The sequence below is a fragment of the Schistocerca gregaria genome, chromosome 3 (genome assembly GCF_023897955.1).
Source record: "Schistocerca gregaria isolate iqSchGreg1 chromosome 3, iqSchGreg1.2, whole genome shotgun sequence".
Taxonomy (NCBI): Eukaryota; Metazoa; Arthropoda; class Insecta; order Orthoptera; family Acrididae; genus Schistocerca; species Schistocerca gregaria.
The window spans coordinates 442982813-443008001 of NC_064922.1; the positions used below are offsets into that span (position 1 = coordinate 442982813).

General features: G+C 39.7%; 1 protein-coding gene across 2 annotated transcripts in view; it reads right to left on the reverse strand.

Moving 5' to 3' along the window:
* LOC126355137 (UNC93-like protein) overlaps nt 1-25189 on the reverse strand; it is a 980883-nt gene that overhangs the window by 840063 nt on the left and 115631 nt on the right. The gene's annotated exons all lie outside the window — the stretch shown is intronic.

The window sequence follows — 25189 nt, forward strand, 5'->3', positions numbered from 1 at the left end:
ATCGGCGGTTGTCACCAACTTCGCCCTGATGCATTCCCGTAAATTATTTGAACACTGTATACGCCGGTAGAAACTAAAGTCTCACAATATATTGTCAGTTTGTATCGTTTGTGCAACAGCGTGTTCCCGAAGTAATTTTGGTTCTCACCTCTGGTTTCTGCTCAATATAGTCGACACGTGGTCTGCGGTCTCGATACTTATGCAAGCATCCCAGATGACGTTGAGTTGGGTAACAAAAATTCTAAGATAGTGCTGTTACGGTAATTAACATTCTTAGAAGCATTATGCATACAAATGTGCTCTAATGGATTTCGTGTGAAGTGCTTACCACAGAGCAAATGGTTTTCCCGGAACGCCAGGTGAACTTTAGAGGCGGCAAGTCACAAACACAACAGTTCACCGCAGAGAAGCTCTTCTCACGCTTTAGTAACGGGGAATTTTACGCCGTTATCGAATTGTCGTTTAGGCGTTTGAAAGCTTGTGACTGTACGTGTATTTCACTTTTTTACCAACGAAGGTTGATTAACGATAATTAATTACTAACGTCCTTTCCGGAGTATCATCACTTCTGAGGAGCTTACATAATCTTAGTTTACACGCCTATCAACAGCTTAATTTGGGTGTGACTTCCTTTCTCTTTCTGTTTTCTTTTGACTAGAAGTACTCGAATCAATATATGCGATATGAAAACTAATAACCGATATCATTCTGGCCGTGATTTAACGACAAGGAAAAATCGAAGGCATTAGCTAGGAACTTCCTTATCTTACATCTGTTGCTCAAAAATTATGATTCAGCCAATTAGTTACCGAAGGGAGGGCGTGTATGTGATAAAATGTGTTTTGATGTCTAGTATTCTTACTGATAGGCTTTTCACAAACGGAGCGACGTGTGATAAAGTTTGTAAGATAGAAGGTGACTAATGAAAATGCGTTTGTAATTTGAAACATTATTCAAAAGCATTATGTTCCACATACCTGTGATAACTTATTAAGACTGATGTTCCTGCTATTCGATACCAATTATGTGCCTTAAATACGACGTCTTTTCTACGTTCCAGTCGATAAATTACCCACTCGATAGAAGTGAAATATGATAGGGTCAAAATAAAACATTTCCGTTTTTCGTATAATTGCATAGGCTTCCGAGCTAGAGTCAACTGAGTAAAAATTTTCTGGGTGTGGTACCATCTCATAAGGTAAAAGCAAACTATACTGGACAAACCAAGATTTCACCCACGGCTACAGTGGCCTTCTTCCAGGTCTACTTGTCGTCAAAATTAACTTTGATTTCTCCAGTATATATATACATTTTTCTTACATTATGACGCGACACCACATTCAGAAAAGATTTGTGATAATTCTTGTTGCTTGTACCTATGACACCATTAATGTTACATCTATCAGGTGAACATCACTAACATAACAATAGAGAAAAATATAAGCTACACATGCCAGTAATGAAATTCGGAGCGTCCATCCTAGATACTGCTTAACTGAAAGATGGCTGTTCATAGATGCAAATCTGCTATCAGTGCGTAAGCTATGATATTGGCAGTTGATGTAGATTGTAAGATATGTTATATATACCTGATTTTTGGGAAAGGGAGGGGGAGGGAATGGAGGAGGGTTACGAGTCCTCTTACTCGTTCGATGCTGCCTGCTGCACCTTTCTCTTTTGGACAAACTCTCCATCTCAGTATAGCAGTTGCAACAAATTTTCTCAATTAAGTGCTGTATATGTACTAGTATTTGTCTTTCCCTACAATTCATGCCTTATACTTATCCCTCTAGTGTCATGGAAGTATTTTCTTCTGTCTCAAATTATTTGCTGCTATCGTGTATCTTCTAGCGATTTCCCATATTCCTTTTCGTTGTGATCCGTCTGAGAATGTCATTAAATCCACCATTTAAAACCATATCTTAACGCTTCTGTTCTCTTGTTTTTCGAGTTTCCTACACTTCATGATCACTCTCATCCACCTTGCTGTTAACCGGAGCCGTCCGGAGTGGCCGTGCGGTTCTAGGCGCTACAGTCAGGAGCCGATCGACCGCTACGGTCGCAGGTTCGAATACTGCCTCGGGCAAGGATGTGTGTGATGTCCTTAGGTAGTTTGGTTTAAGCAGTTCTAAGTCTGGGGGACTGATGCCCTCAGATGTCAAGTCGCATAGTGCTTAGAGCCAATTGAGCCATTTTGTTTTCCTGAGGATTTTAAACATCAGGAACCACTTTTCTCTGTGAGAAGGTTTTACCTAGAACAGCACTTAAAGTGGTCTTACATTCATTATAAAACATCAAAATAGCTTATTCGGTTACTATGTATTCCGTAAAAAATAAGTGAATTTCATGTAACATACCCAAAATTTTCGCTTACAATCTTTTTGATTCCCAATTTGATCAACAGTTTGCATGCCTGAGTGTTCGAGTTGATTTTTCGTTTTTTTATTACGTTACACATTCTGCGGATGATATTTTTCTGGAAGTCCAACTGTATATCTCCAAGTTCCTCGATTCTACAGGCTTACTTCTATACCAAATGAATGTCATTAGTAACTTCTGACTTGTTTGATCACTACTTATCCAAAGCCTTGACAAACAATGATTCTAATACTGGTTCCCTGGTTTAACTAGAAAATTTATCGAATGTCTCATTTGTTCCCGATCCAAGAGGTTACGATGAATGCTACTATGGATGGCTGCATACTAGCTCCGATAAACTGTCACCAAAGATGGTGAATTCCCTCAGATTGTTAAATGAGAAAGTAAAATGACTAGATTTGTCAGGTATCCTGGCATATGACTGTTAAGTAAAACGTAGAACATCATGAAAAGGAAGGAAAACTAGGGTTTCACATGGTGTGAATTCCAATATAGATCATATTACATTATAATTCATTTCTGGTGCTGTACAATTAATTTCCTTGGGAAGCTTCGCGTAATTCCCATGATAAACAAGTGATTAAGTATGTGCGATACTCTCGGAACGCCAGCCGTTGCCCACCATTCGAAGTAACAAAATTTTTTACATCTGTGATTTGTAGCGTCTGAACGTTAAAAGAAATGATCTATATCTTTGCTTTGGCGTAGTGTTCCCTCGGGTTTGGACCGCATGAAATAAGACAGAAATTCCATTTAGTAACAAGATTAATGTAAGACGAGTATACGCGTATTTTAAACAACGCTTGAAAGACTACTAAAATTCATGGGAGTGTTTTATTTTTGTTACCTGCCATGGAAAAGGCTTTTAATTCACAGGGGACATAAACAGAGCTCATAGATGGTGTAGCAAACATGAAAACTTAAGGTCGTAATTTTCTCAGTTTTTTCAACGAGTATCTATTACGGAGCTGTGTTTACAAATGAAGAAATAGCGTTGCAGTGTCACGGTGGACAATATATGACAGTTGAACTTTCATTGCATTCAAGTGTCAAAACTATCAACAGTAGCTGAAGGTACTACTAATTGTGGTATGACTAGACAATAAATCGAATTAACCTGTCGTATGTTCTTGCTTAACACTTATTTCACATGCAGAGTTTAGTCTTGTCTCTGCAGCAAACTCCGTTACGTTTGGCGTACAAGACAGAGGACAGAATACTGGCGGGAATTCATGTCACGTTCCACAGCGAACATGCGGCCAAATTAGCTCCGCCATTTGTTCTACTGCACCGCACAAACACAATCAGGTCGACGGGAGGAACATGACACTCAACAGCTGTCTGCAAGGGACAGCGCGGCACAAATTCAGTCTTTCTGTCCTCTGTTCGCTTCTGAACCGATGTCTGAACTATTGACTTTGATGAATTTTCACCTTTTTTGTCAAGACTTGCGTCGAACATCTCATAACGAAAAAACATGATTTGTTGGTTATGAAGTTGTTAGAAGAGGACACGCGATATAAAATCGAACTCTAGCGATATTTATTTTATTTTATATTATTTATTTTATCACGTTTAGTGGGACATTTAGAACCAGTTCTACTCGTTACGGAGCTAAAATCCACACACACAATTCATAGAATATTTATCAGGAAAAAAACAACCAAGAGTTTTCGATATTATACACATCTGAGATACTACACAGTAAAAGATTCCAATTTACTAGGAATTAATGCTCTAGACAATAAAGTATGTGGACCTCAACAAGTCTTTCAACTTTGATTTTGTAAACTTGGTGTTCATTTCTTTCTTTTTTTTATTTCACTGTTATAATGGAAACCTATTGAAAATAGAGCCTACGGAAAAACGCACACTCCTATTTACAAAAAGGATGGACTGGCAAAATCTTTTCTCCTTACAGTGTTCACTCAGTGGTTGACAACTTCAATTCGAATGAATTCACACTGTAAACCATAAATGCTGAGAGGACATACATATACAGATAAAGTTACGAGAGCTGCGCGGAGTGGCCGCGCGGACTAAGGCGCCATGGAGGGTTTGCACGGCCTCTCCTGCCCGAGGTTCAAGTACTTCCTCGGGCATGAGTGCGTGTGTTGTTCTTAGTGTAAGTAGTGGATAGATCTAGGGACCGATGGATGACCTCTGCAGTTTGGTCCCTTAGGAATTCACACACTTTTGAACATTTTTCTAGAAATACGAGACCGATTGCTAAAAATATCGTTGTATTAACTTTCCGTCTGAGGGATAAGCAAACAAACTAAGATCATATATAGAGATCAAACCCTCTACTACTGCAGCACTCCAAATTATCTAGGTGTGACTCTGGACAGGTCACCGATATGCAAAATCCATCTCCGGAGTGTGGAACCTAAAACCGAAAATCGGAACAATATAAACCATAAATTAACATTAGACGCCCGGGGTGTCACTGTAACATTCCTCAGATACCAGTTTTAGATCTTTCACACACAGTCGTTGAATGCTGCCCTTCCGCTTGCTAAACAGTGCTGACACTAACATAAACGACACGCACTTCAGTCAAGCAATGCTCCTCATGACAGTGTCACCAACACACAGTGGCTACCGGTTTTATTGATGTTCCCCCACCATCCATGAGAAGATCGAAGTCATTGCTCAACCTGTGGACGAGAATTAAAAAATTCATGTAGAATTTCCATTATCAGACCTCCAGCTATTGTAGTATAGAACGATTTCCACGTGCATGAAAATGTCAGTGGTAAAAATAATCTCGCTTGTTTCGGCACTAACTAATTAAACTTTCCTGAAAGCGACCAGCAGGTTCTTATCTTTCCCGACGGCACAGGTGCGCACCGAATCGGATGAGATCTACCGGAGCAGATTTGGGGCTTTTCTGCACCAACAGGGATGACGCTCCTCTCCTCAAAGTGACTGCCGCAAAGAGCAGCATATTGTACATCGTATAACATTTCACTGCCCATTCAGAGTTCACAGGTATAATGGAAGACTTTAACAATTTGTCTGCAAAAGCTTCTGATTGAATTTCAAGCCTGGAATTCGGGCTGCGAACCTATTGTGAACATGCAATTGCGTGTATCTGCTTATAAATGTATGTATTAGTTGTACTTATGTGTCTACTATTGTGTCTCTCATAAAAAATAATGGAGAACAGTGTCTAGAAGAAATTCAGCAGGAAAATAGTATTCACCCAAGGAAAGAACGTAACACATACACTTTTGTCGCATCAAGTAATTTTGAGTTCGTTGATCGCTAGATGAAATATTTCATATAATTTCTGGGTAGAATTCCGTGATTAACGACGATTCTCGGAGACGTTGCTCACTACGAGTACATATTGAAGAAACCATTAGTTGAGAAGAAAATGCTAAGAGGTCTGCTATTTTGAATGTATTTCGCTTGATTGCGGCTTCCCCTGCGTAAATCTTCACGGGCGTAGCGTCTGCCCGTATATTGTCTAAACTACACAGTAGTTCTACGAGGTATCTGCTCGTCGTCTTCAGGTGCACCTGTGGCTTACTGTTGTGGCACTCCAATTTATACTCCGGTTAGCGAGGAAAGCGCTGGCGTCAAGAGTGAAGGCTATTGTTATTTTGCTGAGGGCTGCTGAAACATTACGATAATACCACTATTATTAGTGTGTATCATCACATGGGCGTCATCGTATCATCTATAGTGTAAATCACCGGCGCAGAAGCCATCATACAAAACTGCAAAGGTGAACATTCGTATCTCTAATAACAGTGTATGTTGCATACTTCATGAAGTGACAAACGAACGGTCGAAGCTGCGACTTGTCTGCTGTTGTCTAGTTCTTTGCCTAACTGCAGTTCGAGCGAAGAAAAAGCTGGTTTAGCAGCTGCTTGGACTACTTTAGGGTAATTGGAATCGAAACTCAAATTTAGTATGTAGAAATGAGAGAGAGAAAATCGGCTGCACATATTCGGACAAATAAGAATCTAAAGAAACTTAGGAAAATCTGGATTACAGTCTCTCCTGCAGATAATGAATCAAGTGTCTTTATCTTTACACTATTTCACATGCTACGAAAGGAGATGATACGATTGCTTGCAGGTTTAGAAGCAGAGGACATCGTGCTGCCAAGAATCAGATATCATTTCGTACATATTCCGCTGCTATGGTGAGGGAAGTGCCTGATCAGTCAACTGAAAAAACTTTTACAAACTTTGTGGCTACTACGTCACTTCACGATCAGTATTAGTGGACCCCACTATACAGCTTCAGAGGCCAGTATTGAATACTGCTGTTTTTGTCGATGTATAAATGTTTCTATGACGCCCAAGGATGATTATTTGAATCTAAAGCTGTATAGATATGATGAATTAAGATTAGGATTTGACATACCGTTGAAGACGAGGTGTTTAGGGAATCAGAATTGGGCTTTCGAAGCAAACATTTCGCCATCCACCTTGAAAGATTTAGTGGGACAACGGAAAACCCAAACCTGTAAGGACTGAGAGGAATTTGAACCGTCATCCCATCTAATACAGACCACAGCATTGTCACTCCGTCATTTCGCTCGATAGTCGCCTACAGTGCATAGACTATGTACATTATCGGTCATCAGTACATTTCAGTCAACGTCCGACCTTAACGATGTTCTCAAGACCGTACTAAATTTCCTTAAAGTTATCTGTCAATGTTTATTTCCCCATAAACCACGCCTTCGGCGGAGACAAGACTAGGAAGCTATCTTGGTACACATTCAGTTTTGAATTTCCGTTTTATTTTCAGTTAAAAATGGTATCAGAGCTGCCCAATAGTTTTCCTCCAACAAGAGAGGTAATAAACATGTGTTTAACTACGTAATTGTTAGTTAAGTTTGATCCATTCGAAGTCTCTTATGTCTTACTAGTTAATCCGAGAATGTTTCCCAACTGATAAATATGTATGGAAAATAGCTATACATCATAAACTCCTTTGGCACTAGGGATGGCGGTTATCACTGAAACAACCGGTTATCGGTTGTATCTGTTTCTTCAACTTCAGTTTAATCCTTCTGGTAAAACCGCTCAAAATAACCGTTTTCTGATATTATCGATTTTCGGTTTTTGTTCCTGTTATTTCCTGTAATAAACGTAGAAATCAAACAAAGATTAAAAACCGTATTAAATGTTGAGTAAAAATCGTATAATAATTTTTAAATTAACACATCGATATTTGACTGTGTTGTTGTCTATTTAATTACGACCAGGATTCATTTAAAAGAGACTAAAGATACATAGAATCAAAATCGAAGAAAGAAAGAGAAGTCAGTTCTTTCACTTTTCGTTGCTTCTCTCGAAAAGTTAAATTTCTGTGAATAATACAAAAAGTAACTTAGATTCTTCTATTGATTCTACTTTTTTGAAAGTCTGGTCAATTTCATGCTGTAATCCTTGATCGTAACTCTATTTTGGCATTACAAATAGTCACAGCTAAAGGGTGAAAAGTGAGATTGAAGGACTCTGTTCACGGTGTTTATTTTTTCAATTTTCAAGGATTACATACAAATAAAGGCGTATTATATAGAAAGAGGCAGGGGGTAAGCTGCTTTCTCTTTTTATTGTGTACTATAAATGAAGTTTCTCATTTGTGACTCTTGCCGTAATTTCCCTCTTCTTTTGCTATCTCATAGATATGGCGGACAAAGCTTTAATATTTTAATGCAAGTAAAGCATTGTGTTTCACAGCTGTGACACTTCTCAGAAACATCCCAAGAACAGAATTTGTGACATTCAGCAATACAATAGATGTTCGGCGACGACAACGAGAATCTACCGTACAGAAACTAACGTATATATCAGATGGGGAAAATTCTTGCATATTGCACGCGCACGTGTACCAATAGCCAGAACCTACGGCAACGGGGACACAACTGGCTCAGAAATAATATACCATTCCTTACATCATTTGTTTGTTGCTCGTTTCTGTCAGCAGTCTTATTAATATAGCGCTGATTGCTTTCGCCATTTTCTGTAATATCGCAATATTCCAACCCACGCTAACTTTTGCAATAAAAATTACTCCATTTCTAAAAAAAAAACTTCTTTCAAGAACGAAAATTTTAGCAATATTACTATGGCTAATTGTTTCTTTGGTTTTTTACTCGGTTATTAGTAAAACACTAATAAAAGCCAGTTATAACCGAGATCAAACAAATAGCGAAAAACACGAATTATTCAGAACTAAAATACCGGTATCGGTTTTAACCGCTCGGGTTTTTCCATCCCTACTGCCCAGTTATTTCTGTCCATATCATTTTCTCCCCCTCTTTGTACATCTGCTCTTCCTTCCCTCCATTTCTTTGTACATCACAACGTTCCCTTTCTCTTTGTCCTTCTCCTCCTCATCACCAATCTACGTCCATTTTCTCTCCCCCTCTCTCTGTCCTCCTACCCCTCTCTCTGACCTTAAACCTTGTTTATTGTTATTTCAAATGAAACGTTCACTGGGAAGTGAAGTCGCTTAAAATGAATGGGTAAGCTGGTTAAGATCATTTGCATATTGAATACGAGCGAGACCTCTCGAGCTGCTCGATCTATGTATTTTTTAATCTTAAAACGGGTAAGGTCACAAAGTTTCGTACCATTTACGTTCCCAGCAATGTTCGAATCATAAGCCGATAAGCCATAAAAAATCTTTTCCCGTTTACTGTAAAACCGACGGCAAGGAATAAAAACAGCACATTTTTGTGAATAAAATTTTTGCTTGAGGTTACAGAGGGTAAGTAACTGACTATTGCCACCTAGAATAACTCCGAAAGTATGATAAGAGCTGAACATTATGTGGAACAAAAGCTGTATGGGACAACGGGGGCCGTGAGATGACGCTGATTTTTTGTTGCTAGGTGGGGTCACGTCAGTGGTATTCCATATCACTGCGTCTCTTATCGAAGCACTGCAAATAGTAAATATTCATTCTAACCTGCTATTGACAAGTAAGCACCATTCGAACATTTTGCACTACAGGCCGTGCGGTTGTAGGCGCTGCAGTCTGGAACTGAGCGACCGCTACATTCGCAGGTTCCAATCCTGCCTCGGGCATCGATGTGTGTGATGTCCTTAGGTTAGTTAGGTTTAATTAGTTCTGAGTTCTAGGCGACTGATGACCTCAGAAGTTAAGTCGCTCAGAGCCATTTTTGAAATACAACACTAATAACAACAATAAGACTAGTATCGTCGATTGAAACTAATGTGAATGACGTATTTCTTCGAAGAACAAGTCGATATGATTCTCATTTACGAAGAATTCCAACGATATTCAGTGAGAGCTAGAGACTTATACGCTGAAATGCCGGGTGATTAATAAATTTGAAAAAATAAACCACGGAATAATGTAGATAGTGAGGTATAAATTGACACACATGCTTGGAATGACATGGGGTTTTATTAGAACAAAAAAAAAAAAAAACAAAGTTCACAAAATGTCCGACAGATGGCGCTGGACAGCAAAACGTCAGTGACTGCGCATGACAATCGTGTATAAAAGGAGGTGTAATGAGAGAGAGAATCCGATGCTCCAGCAGTCGCAGGATGTTGACGTTACTTGAAAAGGCGCTTTTAGTGAAGCTGTATTATCAGAATGGGGAATGTGCTAGTTCAGAATTACGATCCTATCGCCATAGGAAGGGGATTCGAACGGGTAAAGGTCCGTTGACAAATGCAGCTGTGGCGAGAATGATATCGAAGTTCGAAGCCACGGGTTGTTTAGACGATAGACCCCGCAGTGCCCGACCGAGCACAAGGCGTAATGTTGCTGAGACAGTTCAAGAAGAAGTGGAGACTGTATCGGGTTCGTCCATGCACGAGGAAGTCAGTGCTCGTGCAGTCGCACGTCGCACCGGCATTCTATAGACTTCTGTTTGGTTGGCACTTAGGCGTACCCACCGATGCTGTCCGTACAAAATCTATCCGCATCATGAACTGTTACCTGGCGATTTAGTGAAGCGGAGGGCATTTGCGATGTGGGCGATTCAAAAGATGGCGGAAGATTTCGATTGGTTGAGTAATGTGTTGTGGACCGACGAAGCTCATTTCACGCTCCGAGGGTCTGTCAGTGCCCACAACTGCAGGATTTGGGCTACCGAAAATCCTAGAACTGTCGTGGAGACTCCATTGCATGACGAAAAAGTCACGGTATGGGTTGGATTTACCACATCTGCCCTTATCGGGCCTTTTGTCTTGGAGGAAATGAGTGATTCTGGTTTTGTAACTACTACCGTGACGGGTGAGAGGTACGCCAATATTTTACAGACTCGCATCATTCCCAGCCTGGCTGGTAATCACCTGCTGGAACGTACGATGTTTATGCAGAATGGAGCTACACCCCATATTGCTAGAAGCGTGAAAGATCTCTTGCGCGCGTCATTTGGTGATGATCGTGTGCTCAGCTGCCACTTTCGTCAGTCTTGGCCTCCCAGGTCCACAGACCTCAGTCCGTGCGATTATTGGCTTTGGGGTTACCTGAAGTCGCAAGTGTATCGTGATCGACCGGCATCTCTAGGGATGCTGAAAGACAACATGCGACGCCAATGCCTCACCATTACTCCGGACATGCTTTACAGTGCTGTTCACAACATTATTCCTCGACTACAGCTATTCTTGAGGAATGATGTGGACATATTGAGCATTTCCTGTAAAGAACATCATCTTTGCTTTGTCTAACTTTGTTATGCTAATTATAGCTATTCTGATCAGATGAAGCGCCATTTGTGGGACTTTTTTGAACTTTTGTATTTTTTTTGGTTCTAATAAAACCCCATGTCGTTCATTTAAATATGTGTGTGACCACTTCATTTAAATATGTGTGTGACCACTTAAGAACAACTGGATCTTTAACGCATCGGGAACATATCCGGCAAAGGATATTTACTAACGAGGAAACGGAAATTGGTACTCTTGCCACTGTTGTTCGAGATCCTTGTGTTAGCTCGCGTCAAATCGCAAGGGAATCTGACATGACCCAGAGCAGTGTTGTTCGTGTTCTGCATCGCCAGAAATATCATACTTGCCATATCAAGCTCCACCAAGAATTAAATGGCACGGACTGTATGCGCCGCAATGAATTCTGAGGATGGGCTTAGCTTCAGATTCAGACACATTCATTAATTTGATTTTATTTACTGACGAGGCTACATTCACAAACCATGGAAACGTTAGTTTGCATATCGTGCATTATTGGGCAACTAAAAATCCATGTTGACTGCGGCAAGCTGAACACCAAAGACCGTTCTCGGTGAATGTATGGTGTGGGATTCTGGAGGATAGGATTATTGGTCCCTACTTTATCGAAGGAAATCTTAATGGTAGGAAGTATACCACATTGCTGCAAGAGACATTAGGTCTGTTGGAAGAAATACCTTTAGGAACAGGAACATAATGTGGTATCAACACGACGGGAGCCCGGCACATTTTTCGCTGATCGCTAGGAATAGGTTGCAGAGACAATTCCCAAATCATTGGATTGCACGCGGAGGAGATATATCGTGGCCCGTTCATTTTCCATACTTGACACCTCTGGATTTTTTCTTGTGGGGATTCATAAAAGACATTGTTTATAAAGACGTTCTATCTACACTTGAAGATAGGCGAGAGTGAATTGTCACAGCACGTGCTTCTATCAGTGCCAATGTGATAAGTAATATTACCCAAACCATGATAAGACGATTGCACCACTGCAGTGCTACCAATGGTCATCACTTCGATCACCTTATGTAAATGGACGTTCATGCCACCTTTGTGAACTTCCTTCACCTTCAAAGGCCTTACACATCATTGGATTCGTCTAGATGGCCGTTATCAGAGAATAAGTAACGAACTATAGCTTCCCATATAAAAGAAAAAAAAACGAAGTTGACCATTATATCTCTAAAGCGACCCGATGTAGGAATAAAAAACCAACGTTATATTATGGTCCCCGTTGTTCCATTCCAGTTTTGTCACATAAACTTTTCAACCCCTTATCATACTTTTGGTGTTATTCTTGGTGGCAATAGTTGGTGACTCATCCTGTATAGGTATGTAAGAAACAATCGAATTGTTTACATGACTTGATAACGTAGATCAAACTGACTGCAAGAAGAAAATAAGAACAGTACATTTTCACAGCGCAACACAGCATTTTCTTCTTGCAGTCGGTTTTATCGGAAAACCTGTACGTTCCTCCTTTAAAAAGTGTTAAGCCTATATCAATATGAATGTTTATTAGCGTATGGTATAAAAATATGAAGTAAGTCACTCAAGTACATTTACATATTTTTGGTAACAAACTTCTCCATTCATACTTTACATATACGTATATTATATATGGTGAGACAGAAAGGAATTTACAACTTTGGAATGATATAGAAATTTATTCAGATAGCTTACAGAAAAGATAGATGTGTCGTTTTGCAGCAAAAAAAACCATCAAATTTAATTCATGCAGCGTATCAGTACCCAATTTTGCCACCAGAAGCGCCAGTGTAGTGTAGATTTGAAATGGCTACTTTCATTGGTGCCGAGTGCTTTCGCTGTGTTTGGTTTCATGAAACAATTACTCTGTGTAAATTTCTTCCTGTGAGATTTTATTAAAGACCGCGTGTAAATTCCTACCCTAACATACAATTAACCCGACCAGAAAAATCGGATCTATGCTGCCGTTGAACAAGTTACGCCCCATTTGATTTCCTGTGAGATGCTGGCCGCATCACAAGTGGTAGTCGCATCGAATCAAAATGGCACTTGACACTTTTATGTGAAACTTGAGGTTATTTGCTACCAAATGACACACCTACTGATTCTGTAAGCTAAATAATTCCAGTATCATTCGGAACCTGTAAAGGCTTTTCTGACTATCCCTGTATACACTGAGAAATATGTAGCCCATGTCGGCCCAAATGTTCAAGAGAGTGTCTTGCAAAGATCTGAAGTAAATCGGTAAACTACTTTTCGAGAATTTTGGTAACAACATCAAACAACGACTTCTCTTTATATAGTAGTATGGATTTATATACCATATATGTTAACAGTACGTAGCCTAACGGCGTTCCAACGTTTATACATACGAAGGGAAAATGTTGTCAGCAAGAATCACTAGAAGTTCTTGAACAATTTACTGCAGATACTTACCTGATACTCTAATGAATGTCTGGAGGCAAATAGACTGTACATCCATTAACATATATGGCAACAACAGGATTTCCTAATGGCGACCCAAAAGGCAATCGACTGTTTATTATCTAAGCTGGACGTCTGCTTGTGATTGCTCTTCTGTGAGTGTAAATTTACAATTGGCGGTGTCCTTATATACAAACTGTTATTTATTGCTCTGTTTATACATACGTGATTTTTTTTTAAATCGTGTTGTTTCTGTAATTTTTACTGTGATGTTATGAGACATACGCTAAATAAATAAATATGGTATATAAATCTTTGGTACTATATGACGATAAGTGTTTGTTTCTGTATATTATTTATGTACAAATAATATGACGTAGTCTATGTCTGTCTGAACGTTTATTCCCTTGCCTTGTGAAAATTTTATATAAATCGATAAAAAAACTTTTCGAGGTCAATCGAAAAATTCAAGGAATGGTAGCACGTTTTGTACTATCGCGAAATAGGGGAGAGAGGATCACCGAAATGATACAGGATTTGGGGTAGACATCACTGAAACAAAGGCGTTTATCGTTGCTTCGGAATCTTCTCACGAAATTTCAATCACCAACTTTTATCTTCGAATACTAAAATGTTTTGGTGACGACGACCGACATAGGGAAAACCGGTCACCATAATAAATTAAGGGGAAACAAAGCTCGCAAGGAAAGATATAGGTGTTCGTTTCTTTCCGCGAGCTATAAGAGACTGGAATAGTAGAGAATAGTGAAGGTGGTTCGATGAAACCTCTGTCATGTACTTAAACGTGATTTGTAGAGTATCCACGTAGATGTAGATGTCGATGAGGAATTTGGTAACAACTTCAGTCAGTGATGTACCTTCATATAGTGGTATAGATTTTAAATATGTACTTGTATGCCACATATATTACAAAAATGCGTCCTACATGTGTCTGAAATTTTATTAGAGTTTCCTGTAAAAATTTAAAGTAAATCTGGCAAGTATATAGATAAATTGGTTAAACGATTTGTCTTTATACAGAAGTACAAGTTGTATCTTTGCTTTCCTTCCAAGAATCATTTTATCTTCCGTGCCCTCTTGGGCAGCCGGCCCTACTCTGACTTAAGCGGATCGGTGCCCCTTGCGGAGTTAATTTTGTGCTGGAATTAGTTTTTTTGTGTGCAATGTGACGCCATGTTGTGGTCGAGTAGGGAACTTTTACTCGGAACTTTCCACTTATGGTGTCTTTCTGATAGCCAGTCCTGGCCCTTAAGAAGAAACTCAGCCACAGTACATGAAGTCTGACACAGCACATTGAAGGCTATGAAAACGTTACTCCAGGAAAATCTCAGCCAAAATTACTTGATGAGAGCTTAAGCTGCACTTGTATCTTCGGATCTTATTGGAAAACTGGCATCGAATAATAATTTACTGTTGCCTGTCGTGATTACAACTGCTAATTACAGCTGCATGTGTATGTTCATCAATGTTATTTACTGTGATTGACAACATTTACCTTATCTCTCTTCGGGAGGAATGATAACAAGTCAGTACTGATAAATATTTTTTACTACCTCAGCTGTCGATCTTTTATAACATTTTTTTGTTTCTCTTAAGTTACATGAGAATCTTGAGCCTGTCATAGCAGAACATAGCTCCTGCAACACTTAATCATAATTACCTCTTATTAACATTTCGTTGAAATCTTTAAATGTTTCAATGACTTGCTTAAACTCGTGTTGTAAGGACCTGAATTCTCCTTCTGAATAGTGATTTTTTCTCTGTTACAGTTTTGCATTATTTATAATGAATAACTGTTATTATAGTCCCAGGGCTTATTATAGTCCCAGGGCTCAGTGAACCAAAAGTCAGTCTCGTTGTCTTGAATAAAAAGTGGTTTCATTAATTCTTTGTACAAAAGGCTTTATTCATACTAATGTCAGAAACTGTTTACTCGTAACTATTGAATTCATTTGAAGTTGAGATATGTTTTTCAAGAAACTTTTGGTTTGCCATTTAGTTAGAACACCAAGCCAAGCCAAGTAGACTTGGTGCTACTAGACTTGGTGATACTACTCTGGTTGAAATGTATTCCCTCACCTTATAACTTATCTGGCTCTTTTCTTGCAAAGTCATTCAGATGCGGCAACGAAAAGGGGGGTAGGTAAATTTTCCTGTTCTGAACTCTAATACGAATCACAAAAATTACTGGCGAATTCATTGACTATAACAAGGCAGGTGCGGAATTTGATTGTATATTATCGAAACCAGTACTGAAACATCACTGTTTTGGCAGAGAAGACTTCTGTACGTTAGTACGCTTTTCAGACTTACGCTTTTAGCCAGACATTTAAAAGGAGTTCTACATATTTTCTTGTATGTAAATAAGTTATAAGAACTGCAACCAGTCACTTTTTTTGAATAGTAATGCTTTATTCCATGAACCGGTTTTCGAACCTTTTCAGATGGTTTCGGGAGGATCAAGGAAGTTACATCATTGCTGGTAGTGGCATAATGCTGGGTGCTGGTTCTATGGCAGAAAGATGGGTCACACTTTAATGTATCGCCATGACTATAGCTTATCTGTCGATATGGATGTAAATTTAGTTTTTACTTACTGCGACAGTATAGGCGGCTTTTTTCGATTAGTGTCCATCTGTCTGCCTCCATTTTGATGCCCAGAACACTTTCACACAAACTATATTAATTTACACTTTGACAGTGAAACTTTTCCAGCATCCAACATGCGCTTTACAACTGTTGCTTGTAACAAAGAACTTGACAGAAAGATATGGCATCGACCTACTTTGTACAGAGATGTAATTTGTTGTTCTTTACATGTGTTGAAGTCGATTTAAGGGCAAGTATTTTCATCAGAATGGCAATAACATGAGAGCACAAGATAAAAAAAAAATAAATTACTACAAGAACCAATTTCAGGTGATCTGATATCATATTTCTATTTGTATAGTTTATAGTAATTTTTTATAGCAGTTATGATGTTTGGCATTAACATGAATCCCAAGGAATAAATGATACAGAGTTATTGTATCTGCAGTGAGATGCAGCTGTCTGTCTGACCAGGACCTGTATATTTAAGTTAATAACAAATCTTCGGATGAACTGTTGGCTTATTTCTGTTGTTAAGTTAACATGATCTGGGGTATTATCAAGAGCAGATTCCGTTTATTTTAGCTAAAGCTATCTGTATGAGAGTTATAATGATTGTAATGGACTAAAGCTGTTTGTATGGCTGTACATTTAATATTTAAAAAACCATGAACAAAAGTTCTTTAACTGTTGTCTTATTTTTATTCTTATATTAGAGTGATCTGGGATATTGGTAAAGGCAGATTCTGTTTTTTCCAGCTAGAATTAATATGTACAAAGTACTGATTTATGTTAGCAATGGAGAGCTTTAACGTTTAGAGATATAGTACAGGTTTTATTCTGTGGTAGTATATTACATTGACACCGGTGTTGTTAGAATATAAGGAGAGGGAGGGGGTGGGTCATTGGGAGAGGACGGGGTTGGGGGTTGGGGAGCCGGTGTAGTGTTCGTCGGGTGGTTATTTGATTTGAACTAGTAGATCTTCAAAGTTCTGAAGGAAAAATTTGTTTCTTAGTTCAGTTTGATCATTGAGTAGGTAGTCAGGTGCTGTATTTGTGTGGATAAATACTTCAGTTTCTTCAAGAAGGGTGAGTATTGTGCTTTTGTTGGCAAAATGTAGTATTTGGAGATTCTGTTCTATTTTGTTTGCAGAATGATTGTGTTGGGCAAGATGCGAGGCAAAGCTGGACTTATTTAGGTTGTTAAGACGGAGTGCATCTATGTGTTCTTTAAATCTTGTTGTGAAGCTTCTACCAGTTTGTCCAATGTAGAAGTTTGGACATGAGTTGCAAGTGAGCTTGTACACACCTGACTTTTGACATTGTTGAATAGTGGTTTTGGTGCTGTGTATGTATTTTTTTGTATTTTGTTGTTGGTGAAGAAACTATCACAGGAAAGGAGTGCATTCCTGTCAAATAGACGCCTACTGGTATAAAACATAGGTCTTTACCAACTGAAGATAACACATGGATGTCGAAACATATCTGGCCCAATAAAATATAATTTTTTGTATTCAGGCGGAGTTCATAAAAATAAATAAATCGCAAACACGGAAAAACTCAAGCGGAGCTTCCAAAGTGAGCGAGATGATAAAGACGTAGGGTGCAAGCGCTACTCTGAGAGGAGTTACAGCAGGAGAAGAACTCATGCCAGGTCGCAACAAATCAGTCAAAGGATATGGCTCAAAAAGGATAGAGGGAGGGAGAGCACATTAATAACTTTTTTTGTGGGTATTAGGTAGGTGTGACTAAGAAAACGGCGAAAAATAAATCATCTTTTTTAAAAAAAGAAGAACAGAAAAGTTCCTTGTCGATTAAAACTGGGTGTTAGAACGAGATGGGACTTTCGCGGGAAAGTGTTTTACCGGCGGAGCTGCGCAAGCACAAATCTCGGACCCCGTTCACACCTTTACTTCCGTCGGTACCTCATCTAATCTAAAGAGGCTCACCCACATACATAAGGGGGCTAGCGCTGCTCGAAGGAAGAATATTGCGGGATGTGCTAATCCATAGCCTGGCCGATTGTTTTCACTATGGGTAATAACTTTGCAGCTGAGTGTGCACCGATCTGATACTATCAGAATACCTCAGTGGGTAGAGCACTTGCGCGACAAAGGCATATGTTCGGAGTTTGAGCCCCATTACGGCATAAAATTTTAATCTGCCAAGAAGTTTCTTATCAGGGCATACTCAGTGGCAGGGTGAACATTAGCCCCTGGAACTCATTTTTTTTTCTCAAATTACCTTTACAGAAAATATTTGGAATTACTGCCTCCCACATTGATACGAAGTCGACATCCAACAAAGGATAATTCCTGGGAAAATGCCGTTGCAAGTATATATTCAGAGGTAGCTAGTTAGGGGGTGGGAAGCGGGGGAAGAATTCTGGGAGCTTTCCGCTGGTTATCTGCACTATTGATCTGTTCATCCGCTACCCTGCTCTTGTAATAGATAGCAGCGGGTACTAAATAGCAGCATAGTACAACAACTTCTCATTTCATCAGGTGCCTTTGGTCTCAGGATCGTCTTTAAGACCAAAACCAGGTACCAGAATTGTAAATAAACAAAAGCAGAATTTTTATCTTAACTACCTTTAATTAAAGTTAAAGGAAGGTTCACACCATCCTCAACTTCTAGTGTTTAAGGTATTTAATTTTTTAAATATTTTTTGCATTCTGTAATAATGAACTGTTATCTCGATTAAGCAAAGTGCAACTGAACAGATAAATTATGCAAGTCGCTATTCAAGCTGCGCGTGCATGTGTGGTCATGCACGCTAAAGCATGGATTCTTGCGGAATACCGCTGCAGGAAAACACTTCTCTAGACCGCAAACATCAGCCACAGGACGTGCAGCGGTTAGAAGAAACCACAACGCAATATGTGTCAGCCTCCCCGAGGGGGCATCCTGGATCAAAATACACACACACACACACACACACACAAACACACACACACGAACAGCCGCACACGCGCGCTACAAAAGAGGCTGTCTTTACGTTCTCAGAGATTGATTCTTTGTTGCGAACAAAGGATTGTGGGAAGAACGAAAAGCTGGTGAGCCGTTGTCCCGATACCGATTATATCGCCTTACGTCCATTATCGAAAGTACGAACTGAACAAATGGAAGGACGCTTCCCTTCTCTTAATCGGCAGGCTTTCGTCTTCCTACTCAGACAATCCCTTTCTTTGTCACTGTCCCAAGCGATTTATGTTCAACCTTCAAATCCCACGTTTCTCCGTGTTACTATCAAGCAACCTTTGATTTTGAACGAAGCAGGGAACAACTACTCCTCTAACAGCTACTTTCTAGTTCCATTGGTAATTGAGAGGAAATTGACAGCGTTATATTTCCTTTTTTCGTACTTGATCACTGGATGCGATTTGCGCCATGTTTAAGATTACTCCTTAGCCAAATTTTAAATCTCTGTAAAATAGCCAATCCATTGAGATGCCGGAAAGGACTGCATTCTATGAATTTGTTGATAGCTAAAGTGTGATTTCCTATTTCCAAATTAAAAAGCAGTTGTCAGTAGAAAAAATTAATTCCACTTGACCGATTTGAACACATTAGTCAGTAATCTTCAGATACAAGCTTGAAGCTTAGGTGAGCCGACGTCACATAAGGCAAAGACGTCATACGAAGAATAAGCAAGAAATACAAATGTTTGTTAGAAACAAATCGACGATAGCTGAGCATCAGAAAAGTAAGAGTGTAAAAATGTTTGTTTGAACGGTATACAGTAGCTGAGCAACAGAAGAATCACATCACTTCGTTTCAGTACAATAAACTGTGAGACATTGCAAGAAATACGTAATATGTGCGATGAGCAGCAACCAGCAGACTGACTACTTAAAGTTAACTGATCTTACTTATCATAAATGGAAGCAAGAGTGAAAGAAAATGAAGACAAGTTCGTTGGATGTGGCAACTAGAAAAATGGGTTCTACAATGTATGTGCAAAATGTTCGGAATTCTGAGAGAAATAGGACTACGCTACGGGGAAAGACAGGTGACACACAATATGTGCGAGAACCAAGAGGGTAGGATGGTAGAACAAGAACAAAGTTCTCGGATTAAAAGGAAAGTAAGGCGGGGAAGTAATTTTTAACCCCTACTGTTCAATCTGTTCATCGAACCAGTGATTGAAGTAAAGGATAGGTTTGGGCAATCATGGGCATAAGTTGTAGTGACTTGGTTGTGTCACCATTGCCTCGGATGCCTGGTCTCATTATTGATCGTAATTTTTGTCAGATGGGTGGTCAAAATACCCATTATATATTCTCCAAATGATCTTTCACATTTGAAAATGACGACGTAGTGCGTCGAAACTGGTAATGTAACCTCTTATTAAAGAAAAAAAATTAAGTACTGTGTCTATGGCTTCACTATGTTAGTGTGAAATAAATATTTAACTTATTTCCTTCATCATCGTAGTCCTATTGAACCAAGTTGATTCACTCCAGTGACGTAATTAGAAACTGGGAGTTAAAATTAATGTTCCTTATATATTTATATGGCTTCAAAGCTTCATTTAAACACCAGAACCACAAACATTACAGGTATTTATATTGAAAATTCGGTATTTCAGCTCATCCTCAAATGGGTCCGTACGAGTCACGAAGGTAGTAATCCGGAATTATGTTTCCATTTACACTCGCACATATACAACGTATTGTTACTTCGGTTGCTGATCGAATCTACCTGTAAATGAGAAAAACTTGACAGGTGCAGAGGGAACAAGGCATTGAACGAGAGTGAGGTAATGTATGATGAACCTTGATGTCTTCTAATAGTGCCAGCCAGGAAAGCAGTATATTAGTTAATTGAGCGTAGCAAAAAGGGTCACTTTTCCTACACTATTCTGATAATAAAATATCATCGCAGTACGAAAAGCACCAGGTAAGAACTACATGCGAATTAATAATACGGACATTTTTAGTTGTACTTTGCTACTACTGTTCTACAGTATCGAGTATCTACAGTATTAGCTTCTACACTCTCAACGCAAAGCCAAGGCGTGGCCCGCTGATTGTAGGTCATAGTTCCAAGACGCATTAGGGTGGCCACTTTGTAAGGCTTGAACTGGTGTCTCTCCTACAATCAGGAAATTACACATACATCACAAGGACACAGGTGCGTTAGAACGGACTGACTGGCAGAAGCCAACCTAGGGGGAAGTTGTTTGGGCTGCAGTAAATGTAGATATACGTGAGGCAATACTCACTGTATGTCGTATCTTGTGGTGTTACAAATTGTTTGGAACTAAAATTAGTTGTAGCACATTAACTGGGGAATATAATATGTGACACTTGCCCGCGAAAAGCAAAGGTCCCGAGTTCGAGTCTCGGTCCGGTACAAAGTTTTAATCTGTCAGGAAGTTTCATCTCAGAGCAAACTCCGCTGCAGAGTGAAAATCTCATTCTGGAAACATCACCCAGGCTGTGGCAAAGTCATGTCTCTGCTATATCCTTTCTTTCAGGCGTGCTAGTTCTGCTAGGTTCGCAGGAGAGCTTCTGTAAAGTTTGGAAAGTAGGAGACGAGGTACTAGCAGAAGTAAAGCTGTGAGGACGGGGCTTGTGTCCTGCTTGGGTAGCTCAATTGGTAGAGCACTTGCCCACGAAAGGCAAAGGTCGCGAGTTCGAGTCTCGGTCCGGTACACAGTTTTAATCTTCCAGGAAGTTTCATGTGACACAGAGGATTATAAATTACATCTTGTTATAGTAAAGAATATTTCCTTCGTGATGGAAAGACAAGAGGCCACGCAAAAAATTGTGAAGATCACTGAGGAACTATTAAAATAAATCAGGAACTTACGATGGGCACTCAACAAGTATCGCAACACTTTTTTCTGAAAGCAAGTTGGCTTTATTCTGGGTGTGAATACACCATATTACTCTTACGTCCTTTGCCCATTTTTCATCTTAATCTCCGTTCAATGCGACGGCCTTACGCCACCTTAGATGTACCTATGTCCCACAGGTACCACTTCCAATTGGAACCAACATCTTACTGCATCAATAGCCTCCCCATCACCCACATGGCGCTTTCCGCTGGGTGCATCCTTCATTGGAACAGACGGATGGAAGTCGGAAGGAGCGGGATCCAGGCTGTAGGGTGGATGAGAAAGAGCGGTCACATTAAGTTTTGTGAGCTCCTCTCGGCTGGGCAGACTTGTGCGAAGCCTTGCGTTGTCATGGAGAAGGACAAATTTGTTTGCATTTTCGTGGCGACGACCACGCTGAAAACATTTCTTCAGTTTCCTGAGGATGGCGCAATACACTTCAGAGTTGATCGTTCCACCACGAGGGAAAACATCACTCAAAATAAACCTTTCAGAGTCGCACAAGACTGTCGCCATTGCTTTAGCCGCTGCTTGTGATGAAGCAGGAGTCGATTTAGAAGAGATAGGGGATCCAGTATTAGAATCGCAATTTAAAAGAGCTTTAGAGGACTTACGGTCAAATAAGGTAGAAGGTATAGATAACATTCTACCAGAAGTTCTAAAATCATTAAGGGAAGTGGCAACAAAACGACTATTCACGTTGGTGTGTAGAATATATGCGTCTGGCGACATACCATCTGACTTTCGGAAGAGCATCATCCACACAATTCCGAAGGCTGCAAGAGCTGACAAGTGCGAGAATTATCGCACAATCAGCTTAACAGCTCATGCATCGAAGCTGCTTACAAGAATAATATACAGAAGAGTGGAAAAGAAAATTGATAATGCGCTAGGTGACGATCAGTTTGGCTTTAGGAAAAGTAAAGGCACGAGAGAGGCAATTCTGACGTTACGGCTAATAATGGAAGCAAGGCCAAAGAAAAATCAAGACACGTTCATAGGATTTGTCGACCTGGAAAAAGCGTTCGACAATATAAAATGGCGCAAGCTGTTCAAGATTCTGAAAAAAGTAGGAGTAAGCTATAGGGAGAGATGGGTCATATACAATATGTACAACAACCAAGAGGGAATAATAAGGGTGGACGATCAAGAACGAAGTGCTCGTATTAAGAAGGGTGTAAGACATGGCTGTAGCCTCTCGCCCCTACTCTTCAATCTGTACATCGAGGAAGCAATGGTGGAAATAAAAAAAAAAGGTTCAGGAGTGGAATTAAAATACAAGGTGAAAGGATATCAATGATATGATTCGCTGATGACATTGCTATCCTGAGTGAAAGTGAAGAAGAATTAAATGATCTGCTGAATGGAATGAACAGTTTAATGAGTACACAGTATGGTTTGAGAGTAAATCGGAGAAAGACGAAGGTAATGAGAAGTAGTAGAAATGAGAACAGCGAGAAACTTATCAGGATTGATGGTCACGAAGTCAATGAAGTTAAAGAATCTGCTACCTAGGCAGTAAAATAACCAATGAAGGACGGAGCAAGGAGGACATCAAAAGCAGACTCGCTATGGCAAGAAAGGCATTTCTGGCCAAGAGAAGTCTACTAATATCAAATACCGGCCTTAATTTGAGGAAGAAATTTCTGAGGATGTACGTCTGGAGTACAGCATTGTATGGTTGTGAAACATGGACTGTGGGAAAACCGGAACAGAAGAGAATCGAAGCATTTGAGATGTGTTGCTGTAGACGAATGTTGAAAATAGGTGGACTGATAAGGTAAGGAATGAGGAGGTTCTACGCAGAATCGGAGAGGAAAGGAGTATGTGGAAAACACTGATAAGGAGAAGGGACAGGATTATAGGACATCTGCTAAGACTTGAGGGAATGACTTCCATGGTACTAGACGGAGCTGTGGAGGGCAAAAACTGTAGAGGAAGACAGGACTGGAATACGTCAAACAAATAATTGAGGACGTAGGTTGCAAGTGCTACTCTGAGATGAAGAGGTTAGCACAGGAAAGGAATTCGTGGCGGGCCGCATCAAACCAGTCAGTAGACTGATAAAAAAATAAAAAATAAATGTGTCACGGATAACAAATGAAGAGGCACCAAATTGATTTTGGCGAATAATTTGTGGCACAACACGTCGAAAAGAAGTAATGGCATGATACATTACATCCTCATTCTCCAAACAATAAATGTAATACTGGAAGGAAGTGTGGATGTGGCGGAAATTGTGGAAAGAGACCAAGGATTCACTACGGGAGGTTGAGGAGGTTGTAATTTGCTGTAGTTGTGCAGGGATGAAAAGAACGGCTTTCAGAGGAATTCCAACCAGTATTCGGATTGGAAACCACTACAACAATCAACACAGTGGCGGCGACAGCTTGCCAACTGGTGTTGGAAATATTCCAGAAAAAAATTTAAATGAACTGAGATGCAACATTATGATTTGTGTTTCGGAAGATGTGATTTACTTGGTATGATATTTATACACTCGAAAGTAGTTTTCTTTGGGTGACATTCAACGAGAGAGTTGTAGTGCTATGTCGAGTTTATTCTACTTGTTGCACAGTTTGTTCAGTTACTCAGGACAGATGGTCCTTGTATTTTCAGATTTATTCTGTCGCTCGACCAGGATTAAAGTCGGTAAATTGGAAAATAGTTCCTCGAATGTGAATTACAGTCACTGATGCACTTGAGTATAGTTTGTGGAACGTACCTCTTTCCTTAAGCTTCATCATTCGACAAGTATGAACGTCACTTAGGTCTTTTTTTATTTGTTTTCCTTTATATATTTATTAAATTTTTTAGCGAATCGCGATTTTACCTCATCATTTCCGGAACACGGCTTTGGTAATAGCAAAATAAACACAAAGTTGTTAATTCTAGCCGGCCGCGGTGGTCTCGCGGTTCTAGGCGCGCAGTCCGGAACCGTGCGACTGCTACGGTCGCATGTTCGAATCCTGCCTCGGGCATGGCTGTGTGTGATGTCCTTAGGTTAGTTAGGTTTAAGTAGTTCTAAGTTCTAGGGGACTAATGACCACAGCAGTTGAGTCCCATAGTGCTCAGAGACATTTGAACCATTTTTTGTTAATTCTAGCACTAGTTCTGTTTCTATTTACCGATGTTAAATGCGTAGTCTCAGTATTCTTCTCGCCAAGGTGATGTTGTACTCACTTCTTTTTTTCGTCACACTGATCGAGAAAATGATGAGATTTAAGGGTTGAGACTA